Here is a 17,050-nt window from a genome sequence, read left to right as displayed (position 1 = left end):
GGAAATGGGAGAGAACTACTACCAGAAACTACCAGAAGGAGTTAAGATCCGTAAACCGTAGAAAAGGGAGATCTGATAGAAATGAGCTGATACGTGACGAGTATATGACAGAAGGTGCCATTGTTGCATAATTGAAAGAGTGATTGCCTATCACCTCAGGGACGTTACACAAACAGAATTTGTTGGCTGAGAGCAGATGTAACAGCCAGCAGTCACAAAAGAGACTGCACAAGCTTTTTGGTTACCAGCAAGTGAGGAGAGATGAGTCAGTGGCCATCAGCATCCTGTCTTGAAAAAAATTCTATGCACAGTCCATTCTGCTGTAGTAGCAACGTATTGTCTGTCCTGTCAGAGCAGTGCCGAGATTCTGCTATTGGGAAGAGTGCTGGAAGAGGTGGGGGTTTGGGGAAAACTGTGATGGCAAAACCAAAGAAAATTACTGGCATGCAAGGGAGGACCATTTGCTTTTGCCACGAGCAGAGTTTCTAGAGTTGTTGCCTCCCTTCTGAAACCAAATCCTGTTGTTAACAAACACAGGCACGGGCAGTGATTTCAGTCAGTACCTCTGTCATTTTCTACTTCAAATACTTGCTGTAACCTTGCTGTTAGTTACCACGAGGATGAGGTTGCAATGTGAAGTAGAGCTTCCACATGATGACACAGCAGATGATTTGCCAGAAGGCCAGATAGCTTGATCTTCCATAGGGGTCCCCCCCCAGACCTCATTTCATCTTTGTTCTGTTTCCAGTGGGTGCTCCCAGGGAGCAAAGCAGTGCATGAATATCTTCCAGAGATAATTGTAAAAGTAAAAAAAGTTACCAGTTGCAGCTGCTTGGCACTGGCTGCTTTTTGGAGATGGCACTGTCATGCACCAGCAATCTGCTGATTAAGCAGTTTATGAAAATACTATCTAACGTGTCTTGGACAGAATCAGACAGAACAGTCTGAATAGTCACTTTCTGCCTGAAGTAAATTAGTGAGCTTTGAATTGAAACACACTGAAGCAGATCAAAAGGGATGGTAACCTCTTTTTAGGGACGGAGCTAAAGCCTTACTACAACCAGTGGGCTCATTTGGCCAATTCTTACAACATCTGCTTCGCCCAGCTCAGGATCCCAAAGTGAAATACGCTCTCTTTGCTTTCATGAGTGGCTGCAGCATGTGTGATTGTGCTCGATGGAGTCAGATATTCATTGACTTCATTTGGCGTGATGCATTAAAACATATTACACCTCAGGAATTCTAGTTCTCTTGTTGCCAATATGACCTTCACATATATCTAAATAAATCTCGCTACGTAGAGCATAGATTAGTCCTTAAAGGATATATAACTTCTCATGTATCCAAAAGAAAAACTGGTAGCTTAGTTTTGCCTGAAGTATAGCTACCTCGTGGGAGCTACATACCATTTACATAAAATCCTGATGCTTTACCTTTATTAGGTAATAAATCACATACATTTGATCACCTTTAGCCTGGAAGAACATTCCTAATTGAGAGCTCTAACAAGAAATGTTAAAGAAAGAAAATAAAGACAAAGCAAACTGAGTGCAAGATTTTATCAAGATGCTGCTCCAGGATGTAAGGATCTCTAGACGGTATCTGTCGTGGCTTCACGATTGCCATTGTGGTGGTACTTGAGTGCCTTCCTGTAAGGTAGGTGTCACCACTGTACTATTTCACTTTGCAAATAGAAATTGCATCTGTAGATAGAGTAACTTGAGCAAGGACTTCTGTATTTGCCACTGTGTAACCTGTTGAACATGTCTTCCGATTGCTAGGCTACTGTACTTTTCCTTCCACTACTCTTTCTCCTGATAGCAAGAACCTATTGTAATGACTAAGTCCCTTTCTGTCCCCTTTCCTCTCTGCCCCTACCTGACAAGACACCGTAAGGAGATGCAATGCATCTCCTAGAACCCCTGAAGTGACCTTGGCTTATCTGAGCTGTTTGGTTATACTGGAATATTGAAAGAGTAAGTTCAGATTGCCTCATATATTAAAATATTTAGAATTCTAATGTACTTAACCTTCAATATTTTTAAGTACTTTGTGTGTTACTTTATTACTGTGTCTTTATTTCTGTGTATGGCTTTTGACAAAGAGCAAGCATTAACTTTAGGCTGGAAGGGTGGGGGGGGTTGTGGTAAAAGAACTGGCTGTGCTTGTAAGCTCCTGGGAATACAATTCTTCATAATAAATATAACCTGAGACTTTGTGTGCCCAGTAAGGGAGAGGGATGCAGAAAGAGAGCTTTTCACATTTGACCCAAGCAACAGTATCTAGGGACTTTATATTCATGATTATGAAAATTAACATTTTCTGATTAAGCTGATACTATATGGAAACTATAATTATTTTTCCAGGCTTCCTGTCATTATTACAAATTTCTTATAATTGACCATTCTAAATTAGTATGTTTTCATGCGTAGTAATAATGTCCAAATTCTGTCTCCTGAGAGTTGCATATGATGTCTTACATCTTATTTAGGAAAAAATCTATAAGCAATTACGTTTCTTATTGTTTGCATGCAACCTCTTTTTTAAGCTACTCCTGTTCAGAAAAAAAATCTTTTAAAAAGTTGTCATAAGAACCTGCAACAAAATAAAGTTATTCTATTCTTTTCCTTGATAGAAACTTTTATCCTCAGAATGCAGAATCCAAATTGTAATGCCTCAGAAATTATTTGAAAAAAAAAAAATAGTGGCAAATGTTGCCATGGTTACAGAGCCATTCCCATTTGCTTTGCTTTTCTGCCTTAGTAATGAAAGTGGGGAAAGGGATTTTTATCCCAACAATTTGTATGATGCTTTGCAGGGGAGATTCGTCTCCCCCTAAATACTTCTCAAACAGGTCTTTTTTTCAGGTTTGGTCTTTTCTGAAGTTGTTTATCCCTATTTTCTTAATAAAGTTGATTAAAACCAAATGTAATCTTAAAAAGCTGTAGTGAAATCATGACTTTCACTCACAATTCAACTTGGATGAAGGATAGATTCAATTTCCATCCCTCCTTGGTCTAATACCCCTAAGGTATAAAAAACTCAGGTTGCCCTGAGTTACCTTAGTTTATTGAGTTACCTTAGTCTCAGGAGTGACTGGCACTGATAATTTTACTGAAAAAAATAATAAAAAAAAAGATTAAAGCACAAGATGATTCTTAAGATTTCTTAAGTACATGTGGAAGAGATGAAGTGGTGCTCTAGGATGCCCAGTTTTACCCCACTAGGTTGCTGGTTTTTTCTTTGTACTTTTCTGAGCAACTTTCAGTTTCTTCTCCTTCCACTAACACAAACCTCTGTGAAGCCAGAAAGAAGCCTGCCATGCTTTGCTTCTCTAAGATACTTTCATAGGCTGACAAGTAATTTCTAGTACAGCTGAATTTAAATGTTTGTGAAAACTCTTCTGATTTTCTTATCAACAAAGCATCGTCATCAGCTCTTCCTGAGGATGAAAATACATTTGGAAGCAACTGCTGCCAGGGTAATACAACTGAAATGTTCTCCTGAGGACAATAAACAACCTCTTTTAAGGTAGCAATGATACGGCATAAATGTATTCTCTCAGGACGGAATAACTGATATGTGTCCCTGGGGGTCATTATGATCCTGTTACAGAAAGCTTACTGTGAAAAGATAATGCAAGTAACGGCTGCAAGTCGTGGAAGCACACAAGAGATTGTGTAGCGTTGTGGGTTGGGTGGTTTGGTTTGTTTTGTTTTCCCCAAAAAAAACTCATCTGGGAATGAAAACAGGCTTCCATTTTACAAAAGCTGAAAATCTAGACTACTTTATGCAGCTCCATTAGGAAGAGATTTTTCGCTGGCTGTCTTGATAGAGTGTACTTTTTAGGTGGGGATGTCAGCATGGCTATCATTAAGGTTTTCTGACACTTTTTTTAGTAACACGTAGTTCTCACTGGCTCATAACTTTGCCAATCAGCTATGTGAGTTTTTCCATTCTGAATGGCTTTTCTAGGTTTTTTTTTTTTGTATACACACAGATATATATTCCCTTTAATATTTTTATTTTATTTTATTTCAGCCAAAGTAGTTGCAGATGTCTCTAGAACTTAATTCAAAGAAGCAGTATAGTGCCGATTTCGGGCTTTTTTTTTTTTAGTTTGGGTTTTATTTTCCCTTCATTCTCTCGAGCCTTTGCTTTTTGGAAAACAGACTTTGGTGCAGAAACTTAATTTGATGGCTTTTAACATTACTATGCCTCTGCTGACCCTCTGAAAACCTACCCACATTTCCTAACTCGCAAGACCAAGAATTCTGGTTAATTCTTGGAAAGGTACATTGTGATCGTAGGCAAGCCCTTCACAACTTTTTTTGCCCGAGCAGACTGGATATTCTCCATTCGCACACAGCATCTACATGTCCAGACTACTAATGACCTATTTCTTCAGAGTGACTGAGCAGGCACCAACCGCCACAGCTTTGGAAAGTGCAAGGGCTGGAAACACGCCATCCCGGAGTGCAAGAGCTGCTTCGGGATGCTTAAAGCTGGAAGGAGGGATGCAGAGAAAGGGGTCTGGTTAGATCTAGGAGCTTGTGTTCCTGGTAATCCCCTGCTGACACAGTGGAAAAAAATAACTGATGGAAATGAACATGGGAATTGGGCAGGGTCTGTGTGTAAGGGACATCAGTCTAAGAAAGGAACATCCAATGTGACCTTGGTCTGGGAACATTGGTTTTAGAGCTGAATGGCAGAAAAAGACATGAAGAGATGGAGATACAAAGCTTGCTTAGATTGCTTAGATTTCACAGCATTTGCTGACACAACAGAAGTGGTGAGATAAGAGGACCTTTTGTGATGTGTAGACATAGCTCAAGACTTTTCTGCACCGTAGGGAAAAATTATAACTTCTTATTTTGCACTGGCAGTTCACTGGGCTCTTGAGAAATGGGGTGGAATGGAGGACAGGAAGTGCAGAAATCTTAGAAATGAAGTTAAAGGTTGAGAATTCAAGAGGACTGCACATATGAAGGTGAGTAAAAAGGGCTGAGAGGAGTCTGAAGTTTCAGGAGGGGGAAGCGGGGGACCCAGGAGACTTTCAGACTGCAGCTGACGGAATAGAGATTAGGAAGGACAGAATAAATATCAGGAAAGAACACAGCAGAAAGAATCAAGTTTCAGAAATAGGAAAAATAATTTATCCACATTATTTTCTGGAGCCTGGATTTAGAGGTGGACAGTAGTAGACAAATTAGCTGCTAAGGGCATCAGACTGCCGGCATCACCCATGCCAGAGATGGTGACCCGTTTTACTGTTTTGCTGCTACTGCTACAGCAAGAGTTGGATTATTAGCATCCAATCTCTAGCTGTGTTTCTTCAGTAAGAGTCAAACTACAAGTTCCTTAAACCTGTTAAAATTTTCAAGTAACCTGAGATGGGTTAACGTACAACAGAGTACAGATGGTACTTAATTCCCAGTGGTTATCATGGCCAAACCCTCAAAAGAACAGAAATGGACACTGGAGCCTTGATAAACAACTGCAGACTTAAATATGTTCTTGAAATACCCGTATGATACGCTTTAAAAAAAAAAAAAACAAAAAAACATTTTGGTCCAATCATATTACGGAGGATGCTTTAAACAGTAAATCTTTCTGATTCTTACCACCTTATCAGGTGACTCTCTGACAAAGACTTTGGACTCTATGTGCAATACCATAATCCAAGATTCATATTTTAAAGATTCTAAGTAACTTAGGTGCTTAAAGGTTATTGGAAAGAAGCAGTAACTTATGCAAGTTTAATCTTTGTATTTCTGTGAAATTATGTTCCAATGTTAGACTGAACTTTTGAGAAGTCTCTCTTGATTTCATGAGAAGTGAAACATTTAATTAAAATTGACTTAATCTAAAGAAATACAGAGAGTTGTTTCAGATAACTTAAACATGGGATAGGGAAAGATTTTATATATTTGCATATTTTACTACTAGATTTAAAAAGCAATTTTTCAAATAAATGTTCATTCTTCTGAGTTTTCTGCCCATTTATCTGTAAAAAGATCAAACAGAGTATGCAATTTCCAGAGTGCTCTGACTTCCTAAGCCGCACTAAAAATATTTTAGTTCTGGCTGTCCAATGTAAGTTCCTGGAGAATGTTCTGTATTTTAATTGGTCTCTACTGGTTTTATGCTCAAAGGACAGTTTCTTTAAGATAGCTAGCAAAACTCTTCTAAGAGAAACAGCAATCAATATCCAAGAGGGGTTTATTAAAGGAAAATGTTATCTTCTTTGTCTAGCTCCGTTTAAAGCTTTACACATTTTTTTTCAATGTTAGTTACTGAAATAATTTTTTAAATTATTAGCACTGCTCTGTCTATAATTTTATTTGCTTTGTTGTTTTCTATAACTAACTTCAATATAGGATAAAAGTAACTGAGTGACTGAAATTTAGACTGAAATCCGTAGCCATTTCTAAAAATAGATAAGAATTCCCACTTACCCCAATGCCTGTACTTCTTAAAACTTCACAAGTAGTGCCTGTGCCACTATTGCTGTGCATTGGACACACCTGCAGAGGTAGAGAAAGAACATCTTAATGCCTTAAAACATCTTCCATTCAAGGTTTCACAGCTGATAATAGATGTGTTCTACTAAGAACACTCTGCCTCCCTACAAATACACAAGTTTATTAAGTATAAATATTTTTCTAAGTGTTTCTTTATCTCAGGTTTTGTTGCTTGTATCTGCAGATATCTAAACTTTACCATGTGTGTGCATATTATGGCTGTAGTTGTCCTTTACGTCACACCTCACAGCACATATTCCCTGACATCGAGAGCTTTACATATACCCTAAAAACAAAGGGTGATTATCGATTCTACTGGAAAAAAAAAATAAAAAAGGTGATTATTGATTGATTCTTTATATAGTGGGTTCAGCCCACTATATAAAGTTAGAGCAGACTATTTGAATAAGTTCTTAACAAGCGGAGATAAAGGTGTAGTGGTGGGGGGCGACGGAGTCTGCAGAACTTGATTTTGTTGGCAGGTGGAAGCCCATTAAAAGTGCACATGCTTGAGGAAGTAGTATATATATTCTGTGCTGGTATTGGGACAATTCTCTCAAATATTCCCACTTCTCTCTGATAAATGGTGATCTTGGAAAAGAACGTGCTGCTTCTCCAGGCAGCTGTGCAATTCACTGCTTCATGCTTCCTTTCTCTGTGTGCTGTAAAGATGGAATCTATTGCCTTACACATTTACAAATCAAATCTTTTCATATGTCACTAACTGCTTTTAGAGAAAAGCACAGATGTAAAATCCCTGTTTGTCTCTGAAGAGTGGCTAGCAAATAGGCGGCTGACAGCAAGGCTCACCACTGCTTAATCAGAATCGACACTCAAGAGCACTGCTGCAGCACTTCCCATGGAAAGTGCGTTGCTTAGAATAGCTTTTCTTTTGAATACTGGAGAACAACACTACACTTAAAATAACATAAAAGCATCACAACTGTAGAAAGCCTAACTTTTTATTTGAAGCCCTGCACTTCAAAGAAAAAAAAAAATATTACTCCATCCTCCTCTCCTCTCCACAGAGCTTTGTAAGAATCCTGATTGCTGCAGCTGGGATGGGGGTTGCTAGCTGCACTGCAGAAATGTGTGGAATTTGGGGGTGGGAGGAGGGGGTGTTAGGGCCTTGTTTCGAGTTTGGAAATTTTTTTTGGCTATTTATGGAATCGTAGGCATTTCTTTTTGCTGCATGCTTGTAGTACTGCCAACTGTACGTTTGGGGAAGGACTGTAGGGTTTGAAGAGGCTGCTGGCAGGGGGAGGGAAAGACCACTGCCTGAATGTCAGTTGTTTTTCAGTCATTATTTCTGGACATACGCTCGCATAAAGCTTCAGCACATTTTAAAATAGGGGTTTTAAATTAAAAGATAGCAATACTGCTGCTCTCTATCTGTTTCTCGTCGTGAAAGCACATAGAACTGAATACTGTTTTCGTTTCTGGTCTTAAATTTTAATGCTTTATAACATGACTCCACTAGCAGAGCACTTAAAAATAAAGCAACAATATCAATTTGATTGTAGTTTAATGTAATTCAGAGGAACAGAGTTGAAATCTTACACAACACATATGGTGATCTTTATCTTCTGCTGTGATGGAAAACTTATACCAACAGTTGGAAGCATTTTAAACCTTTAAACTGAGAAGGATGTCAATCCAAAGATTGGACAAAGCTGGGACAAAAGCTAATTTCTGAGCCTCTCAGCACATCTGGAATTGCTTTCAAGAACTCACTTGTAGTTTAATATTTTTGAGATATAAAGATCTGAAGTGGCATCGCAATGGCAGTTTATAAAGTTCTTTCCTCCACAAAAGCACAGCGTATTAAAATTGCAAGTGATAGTGGGGTTTTTTTTCATGTAGCAGGAGTAGCTGAGTGACTCCAGCATGGTTTTCCTCTTGTCAACAAGATCATTTGAAGAAAAATAGTTGTGCTTCCAAAATAATAGTGTCTCCTGTCACAGAATTGCTGACTACTTGCTTCTGCTACAAGGATTTTTACAAGAGGGGAGTAAGACTAATTTAAAAACATCAAGAACCAGCATGTGATAAACCTGGCTATGCCTGAATGTTTAGAGACTCTGCACCGTCAGCCTGGCTACAAATGTGCTGTGGCAGCCAGGAACCCTTGCCAAACCTCTCTGCAGCCAACGTCCACTTTACTCTATAACGCTTTCTTGGGTTTTGAGAGGGACAAATGTCTATATATATAGTTATAAAGCCTAACTTGATGTATTTTATGTCTCCATCATGTGGGTATGCAAAAAAATATGAGTTGAGGCTCTTAAAATCCTTTATGGCTATTCAGTTACATAGACATGAAGCATGTACTTACAGGCAGGAATCCAATACCTTTTTTATTATGTTTGCCTATAAATATGTATTGCCATTCACTAATTAACTTTTTGCACTGATACAAAATGTTACAAATTCATAATTGTTCATACCATGGCTAGAGACCTACGTAAGTTTTGATACTGGCATTTTCACAAACTTCTATAATTCTGTTGGCATAGCTTTTAGTCATTTCAGTTATATTAGCAAATTAAGTATGGAAATAGCAACAAAGATAGCTCCTGGGTCTGCTTTTATCATAGCATTTGTTTCTTTCTTCACTTAAGAAGAAATATACACTGCTATGGCCTCCTCGACACCTTTGTGAAAGCGTGCTGTTACAACTCTGTCTTCTAAATGCAGGCTGTTTGGATTTTTTTCAGCATCTGCCTGTGGGCTTTCTTGTTATTGTTAAACTAGCAATACCCTCAGATGAACCCCAAAGTATTCCTCATCAACTTTTTGTCCTTCACATGCAAAGACTCTATGGCATTTATACTGTAAAGTTGATTTAATTTGTTGTTTCTTCAGCAAGACAACTTTCTGATTTTATTATATAAGGACATCCTCTTCTTGTCTCCAGCAGAAGATGCGGTGCTGTTAACTGTGCTGCATGTAAATGAGACTGCTCCTCTGGAACTGGAAAGCTAAACACGTCGTCATTGTGACCTAGGAATTGGATGTTATGCTTATTTGAACATGTATGTATCCCAACTACCGAGTTACCAATCAGTACTGATTTACACAAGTTGAGGCCTCTCTCTTCGACTTGAAACAGCTGCTAAAGGCAGAAATCAAATATGTGGAGACATCTAAAAAAAAAAAAAAAATCAGATGCTGGCAAACTGCAGTAGGTGCTTTCAAACACAAACAAGTTACTTTACCAGTATTTTTGCTCTGACTTTTATCAGTGTAAAGGTATTACATGATTCCCTCTGAAAATAAAGATATCTAAGAAAGATGAAATAAGAGAAAAATCTATAGCTAAATCTATTATCTGCCTTTTCTCTACGAGAATAGTTCAGTGCTGCAGTGGTCTAATGAGCCACTCCGTGCTGGCACTCGACTTCCACTGCATTCTTAATGAAATAGTTGCGCTCTCTCCAGTCACAAACAGGATTTTTACAGTAGGAAACAAGGGCAATGGATTTTTCTTTTGATTCCACAAGAAAAACTTGAGAGCACTCAGAACTCAAAACTTCAGCATGTACAGAGCAAATCTGCTTGGACAGAATGAACCACGGCAGGGAAGGGGAAGGCATTTAACGTTTGGTGTAAAAGCACACTCCCACCTAAGACTTACACGTAGGGCTACTTCAGCGTTCAGTGATCTTCGTCGTCACCCAGTACTTCCCTGTTCATTGATAAAATGATCACTTTCACTGGTGAAGAGGCAATATTGAAAATAAAGCTGCTGTACTGTGAGTAACTGAGGTAGTGGTAAAAAGTGAGGGAGGTACTGCCTGGAGGGGTTATGCTTACGTAAAACTGTGACTGGAGCTAGACGGAATGCCCTAAGACATCTATGCAATTTTTTTTTTTTCTTCTCCTCGTATTTTCTGCTAACCTTAAGTTTTCTGAGGGAGAAGACAGGAATAGCCACTAAATCAGACCTAAGCCCTTGCTTCTGTCACCCCTTAATGAATGCCATAAACCCAGGCTGCTGGGTCTCTCATTATCAGGCATTCGTGATGGACTTGAAGTAACTTTGCTTCTGAAGCTTCATCAGAAACTGACCTTTTCTTAAAACCTTTTAATAAATTGTCGCCTGCTCATGAAACTAAGCTTGGAAAAAATCTTGGCCAACTATTATTGCAACAGTTTGCCTTTAACTTCTATTTTAGACACAAGTCTATGAGTATATATGATTACACACCTACAAACTCACAACCCTTACAGCGCTACTGATCAACCATTATTTTTCTGGAATCTTAGTTTTATTTTCAGCAGTAGGCTTTTCTTCTGATCTTCTTGTTTAACTGAAAAGCTTTGGGAGCTATAGATGCAGGTGTAATTAATTAAAGCCTAGTGCATTTATACTAGTATTTGCAACTTCTCTGTGGGCCTCCCAGATTTTGGGAGCAAATGTGCAAAAATCTCCATCTCCTTTCGTGACAGTCAGAGGAGCGTTTTGATGGCTATGTTGCTCCTTTCACCTTCTGTTCACAATAGCTACACCTAGCCTTTCTTACTTCACACTTATTGGAACAGTTACTTGGTGGACCTGTGGTCTGGTTTGTGGTTTTTTTCATGTGGCAGGAAGCAGAACTTCTCATGAGAGGAGAAAGGAGAAAGAAGAGAAGAGAATTAGACATCTAGTAATGTCTAATATGGTCCTTTCAGGGACAAAGCTAGAGATGTGCATCTGATATACCATCCCTTCCTCAAGATCATACCGCATTAAGATACATCCCAAAATTATCTTTCTTCATCTGCTGCTCAGGACTGCCTGTAAAGCCCCCTTTGTTATGTATCTAGGGGCTACAGTCACCCAGAGCTGTGCTCTGCTTCCATTATTTAGACACACTTTGTATGTGTATCAACTGTTTGATACCTAAGAAAAACACTAAATATGCATTCTTAACACTGTAGCTCGCACACAAAGTTAGGAAAATTGCATTTTCTTGAATATCTTTTTCAAAATAAAACAAGTTAGGTATGTTAATAAGTGTTTCTATCTGATTAGTTACAGAAGTTGTGACAAAAGACTTGACACAAGTCCTGTGTCAGAAACAGAGGTTGTCTTTTTCATATGCCCGGTGTGTGTGCATATGTAGTGTTTGGTTGAGTAATTCCTAGCACAACAGGAATAAGAAAATAGTAAATTCCACCCGAACTTCTTTTCTACTAGTAGCTGGAACAAAATACTGAACAATAAAACAGCAGCTGCAGGCCAAATCTATTTATATGCTTGTATTTGTACCAAGCCTTAGATGGTTGAAGCCCTGTGTATAAAAACGGGTACAACCAAGCTCTCTTTAATTTCCTGTTTCTTTAAAGTCAAGGAGTTTCTTCCCGATTCCGTAAACAAAATAACATGCTCCAGACATTTTCCCTGTCTTTGAATGCCACCATTTCCCACCGTAATCTGACATGCAGATCTCTGGGTGACAGCAGTGACCTCCCAGGGTTCAGCCTTAGCGACTGCACTCCGTTTCCTTGGGAGCAGGGGAAAAGTGGGATCCGTACCACGCGCTCACAGCCGTAACCTCCGCTTGGTTTTCAGCTCCTCAGTACCCAGCTTGTATGATTCACCACAGGAAAGTAAAAGGCACCAAGAAAACACATGTCAATATTGAAAGACTGAACATTTGTGAAGTGTAATCTCAGGATAGATGCCATTGCACATACCTATAAGCATCACTAAAATAAACCTTAGTTTATTTTAATCTCCTTAGGAGCCTGGCAACACAGCATATTTGTTAACTTACAGTTGAGGAGGAATTTCTGCATAATCACTACAAACATAGGGACTGAAAGGGTTTCCTAGATCACTGAAAACAGTGCTTCGTAGCTGTAGGCGACTGTATCATATGAACCCTCCGCAAAGCAATAAGTTTCATGTTAAATTAATTTATTTTGCTTCTACTCATTGTCCCTAGAGGCAACTGTACTTCTTCACTTGTCTAATCGTTAAGAAGCAGTTTCCAGTCTAAATTTATACCAGGACACGTCATTCACACCTGTTCTTTGCTAAAAAACAAAAACCAACCAAACAAACAAAGAAACCCCAACAACAAACCACCTTTTATTTTCAAGTTTCCTCAAGACATTTCTATAATGCCTGACATAATAACAGATTGATTCACGGTCAGTTTTCAATTCCAATTTCATTGTATTCCAATCTGATCTAATTTTTTCCAAACAGAAAATTAAACATAATGACAACATCTCCTCCTGGACAGAGTAGGTCTGGATATGAATTATACCTTCCTAGATACATGGATTCACTAATACTCCTTAGATTACTTATGAGTGGCTTTACGGTAGGACATAAATTACTATGGACACCTAAAGATACTGAAACAGAATGAGAAAACATTGGAAGAGTTTTTTATTTCCATTATTGTAAGGCTGAGTTGGTCATTCCTGGACCAGTGAACAATTTACAGACTCTTAAATGTCCATACAATCAATAATTTAGGAATATATCAAATTTATTTTTCTAGATCTTGAATCTGCCTAGTCCAACAGAAGTCAAGATCACTTAATTTCAACATTAATTTCCTTGATTCAGAATAGTACATAATTCTCCAGTCAGAAGCTACTACTAATACTGGCAGTAGCTAGATGGTTAATTTCAACTTAATTAAACATATCTTTCTCTACACTCTCTCGCAAAACAAAAAAAAAAACCAAAAAAAAAAAACCAAGAAAAAACAATCTGTATGCTTTAACTATCTTGTAACTCTTGCTTCAGTGTCCTACTTCTTGAAACAAGATATTTTTAGGTGATGTAGGAAATACTCAGACCACTCTTCAGGAAATTTTTGGTAGGGTTTTCAAACACCTTTTACCACTCACCATGATCACTGTGAAAAGTACACAGCTGCGTCACACCACGGAGAATTATGTCTCACTGCACTGGGACTATAAAGGAAAAAGCTATGAATACTTTATTAATTCATTTTCTTTCCAAAAGCGCATAGTTAAGCCCCTCAGAATGTATTCCTCAGGAGCAGCAATTTATGATTGCAATGAGTTAAACAAATGTGGAGGTTTGAAACATAAAAATTACATTGTTTATTGTGTTTTGTACTGCTATTTGTGCACTGTAAAAATGGAATGAAACCGGTAATTCACTGTGTACAGAGTGCTCGACTCAGCAGTGCCAAACTGGGAAGGACTCACAGCACTGGAATCTGGGGACCATCAGGCAGAAAGGGCTGCAGTTGTCCATGTGGATGTGACCCTGAAGAGGTGTCTGTTGTTGGACCATTTATTTGGAAAGGACTCGTATTATATTTTTAATACCTTTCTTTTGAGGAGCATGTAATTTCTTAGAATGTACACAGAAGAAATTAATGTACCAATGGCTCACCGAATCAATATTTTAACTCCTTTTACACAATACAGAACAACTCCTGTGATTGCTATAACTCTGTGATTATTTGCTGGGAAAAATCTCATTTTCAGGCATTTAGCACTTCATTCCCTTCATAGTCTGACTTGGAATGCAGTTTTGACCATCTCTGCCAGATCTTTGCCCCAAGTAAATGCTTATGATGAAAGCTTTTCTATCCACTGTGCTTTGGACTAGGTGCTGCAAGTCTGTGAAAAGGAACAATAATTTGAGCTGATTTTTTATTGGTTTTAGTGATCCTGTGTATAATTTTTGTATAACTGAAGAGTGACACATTTGCAACTCTTTGTATAAGTTAAAAGTGTTCTTTGCAGAAACGTTAGAGTAATATAATTACAAGTTACTTTTTTTCTGAGCATTGGTTAAAAAAAAAATACAAAACACACTCCTACAGGTGGTGAAGGAAAAAAAAATGAGAAAAGAAAAAATTGCTTCAAAAGATAATGGGATGATTTTGAAACAAAGAATAGAGCCAGTTATAAAAACAAACAAACAAAAACCCCACAAACACAACCAACCAACAAAATCATAATAGGCAATATTGCTCAGTTAAAAAAAGAAAAACAGTCTCCAAATGTTGAGAACTAGGAAAGCTGAGGGAAGCATGCAGAATTAGTGCTCCCAACCCAGTCCTTCAGTGGTTTGATACATTTATGTTGCTGTCCCTGCCAGTGAGTGCTACTGCTCTCCCACGCCTCTAGATTCCAGGTGGGATTATTTCAGAAGAGATCATAAAATGCTAGTATAGATGACATTTCATCTTTCATGGATTTTTTTCACAATCAGAGATAAGTGAAGGTTAATTAGATTCAACACAGTGGTTTTTTGTTTGGTTGGTTGCTTGGTTTTTTGGTTTTTTTTTTTTTTTTTTTTACACAGAGCACAGTAATTACCAACCACCACGGTGTGCATAGCCCAGCTTTTACACTCTTCTGGTCTGTTCAGCGAGCAATGAGATTTCTAGAACAGCAGAATTCGCTGCAAAGACACTGGGCTGGGACTCACGAGACTCAAAGTTTATTCCTCACTCTACCACCAGCCTGGTGTGTGGCTTCTATAAAAATCCCCTCAACTCATTTCTTTTCACTGCCACCCTTTGTTGGAACTTCTTTATATAGGCACTGACCTCCTAAGGCAGTAAAGCAGCTTCATAATTGGAAGTTGGGCTTTTTAACCCGCTCAGTGTAAACACTGTCACTCTCCCTCTATAAAAATATCTAAATCAACTCAGTCCTGTTAAAAGTATGATTCATAAATAGTACAACACAATTAAAATGCCTTCACTTTTTTATCAATACCAAAATTGATAGCAAAGTGCAACAAACTGACACTTACGATGAAATTATGGCTATGAAGTGGCTTATGGCAAAGTGAGTTTGATGGAGGTGTTCCAGTCGTCCAGTCAACAGCTGGCATCAAAACCTTACTGCTGCAACTGGCATCCTTATGGGAATTCTCAGGACAGGAAACAAGGTATTAACAAGCAGAATGAAATAATAAACCAGTCCCTCATTTCCAAGTATGGACCTTCTTGGATAAGACTGCCATCTTCTCCGTGTTTATTCATGCATGTGCCCGCCTCCCTTTTTTTTGGGTGGCAGGGACACAAGAGAGGAGGGGAGAAAGACCCTCACACCCAAGGCTTTCCATAATAACAACCTGATAAAAGAAAAGGTAGGTTTCTATTAAAGGTTTGTTACTACCTGCTGTGACAAACTACCTCTGGATTTAGAATAATTGAAGTTTTCAATTTGCCTTTCCTTTTTTAAGCTATGCTTGTTTCAACAACTTAGCTGTCCTCTAAGCCAGAAAAAGTAGAAAACACAGAGAACAGCAGTAAGAAAAAAAGATGTGATGAATCGCATTCAGAACCAAAAATATGTAGGGAGAAGAGTAAGAATGGCTGCTAAAGAAATCATATCATGAAAGATAAGAAATCGCACAGAACATCAGTCATTCTTATTCTGCATGTTTGCTGGCACAGTAAAGGCAATAAAACAAAACATACGCTTTCCTTTGTGTAGTGCACAAAGGCAGTCAGCTAAAATAAAACAGATTCCAGTGCTGCAATTTGCAGTACCCTGCAGTGTTTGCAGAAGTTTTTTCTCAAGCATTACTAATGTTAGAACTTTAGACAGCTTCCTTGAGTCTTTGCGGAACACGTTGTGTTAATTCCTACAGTGTTAAAATGATGCTTTGGCCTGACAATAGGATGCAAAACTCCCAGGAAGGCTGTGTTTAAAACATAAAAAGCTACAAGCAATTCTTTCTAAATTGCTCCCTCCTGTTTTAAGATATACTGCGCTTTCAGACACTGCCACGTAACATTCACCGTAGCTTGCACATAAGAAATGCAAAAGCTTAAGGTCTAGTCAGAAGTCTACTTCTATAGGAGGTTAAAGCAAATGAAAATGAATCTCTAACCTGTTACATGGCTCCCCAGCTGCATCCTGTCCTTCCCTCTTGCTACACAGAGAGACCATTTGCTTAAATAAATAATCATAATAAAACTAATCATCCTCTTGGCATATGGTAACACTAATGTGGTGGAATCAAATCCCTTCAGCAGGATGGTTGGTCGCTGTCTGGGTGGCAAGAAGAGTTTGTCAAAAGGATCTTTGCAATGGCGTTTTCAGATGGACCAGGTGAGACTTCCCAAAACCACTGTTCTGCAAAGCAGGGCTTCATCACACATAACTGTTCCTTGGGAAGACAAATGACATAACTCTGAACGTCCTCCCTTCCTCCTCCTTACCGTGAACTTTTATTGCTGAGCATGATGTCACATGGTATAGGATAGCCCTTTGGTCTGTTGGGGTCACCTCCCACCTTCTTGAGCACCCCCATCCCTGAGAGCCTTTACAAGCCTAGAGTTTAAAAAAAAAGTCTTAATAAACAATATTCATTTAAAATAATTTGATCTAAAGCCTGAGATTTAAACTTATCTCCTTGAAACTATGACCAAAACCTGAAGCTGCCAAATTCATGCTATTTTGGACCTGAGGTTTTCAGAAGGACAAAGCCTAGATCCTATTAATTTCCATCTTAAAAGTTCCATCTCTATAGTCTTAGTCTTTGATGTGTAAAAACTGAGTTGCATCCACAATGA

At 38.5% G+C, this 17,050-nt stretch overlaps 1 long non-coding RNA gene across 1 annotated transcript; it reads right to left on the bottom strand.

Moving 5' to 3' along the window:
- Window positions 1-13,257: 13,257 nt before the first annotated feature.
- LOC147599411 (uncharacterized) lies at window positions 13,258-16,810 on the bottom strand. Its single transcript, XR_015259736.1, has 3 exons — window positions 16,697-16,810; window positions 15,277-15,600; window positions 13,258-13,448 (listed from the first exon to the last, which is right to left on the bottom strand). It is a non-coding gene; the product is annotated as an uncharacterized LOC147599411 (long non-coding RNA).
- Between the last annotated feature and the right edge of the window lie 240 nt (window positions 16,811-17,050).

Source organism: Chlamydotis macqueenii, chromosome 11, assembly GCF_036417535.1.
Source record: "Chlamydotis macqueenii isolate bChlMac1 chromosome 11, bChlMac1.mat, whole genome shotgun sequence".
NCBI classification, from domain to species: Eukaryota; Metazoa; Chordata; class Aves; order Otidiformes; family Otididae; genus Chlamydotis; species Chlamydotis macqueenii.
Note: the sequence above shows the minus strand (reverse complement) of the source record. Positions and strands in the feature narration are given on the sequence as shown.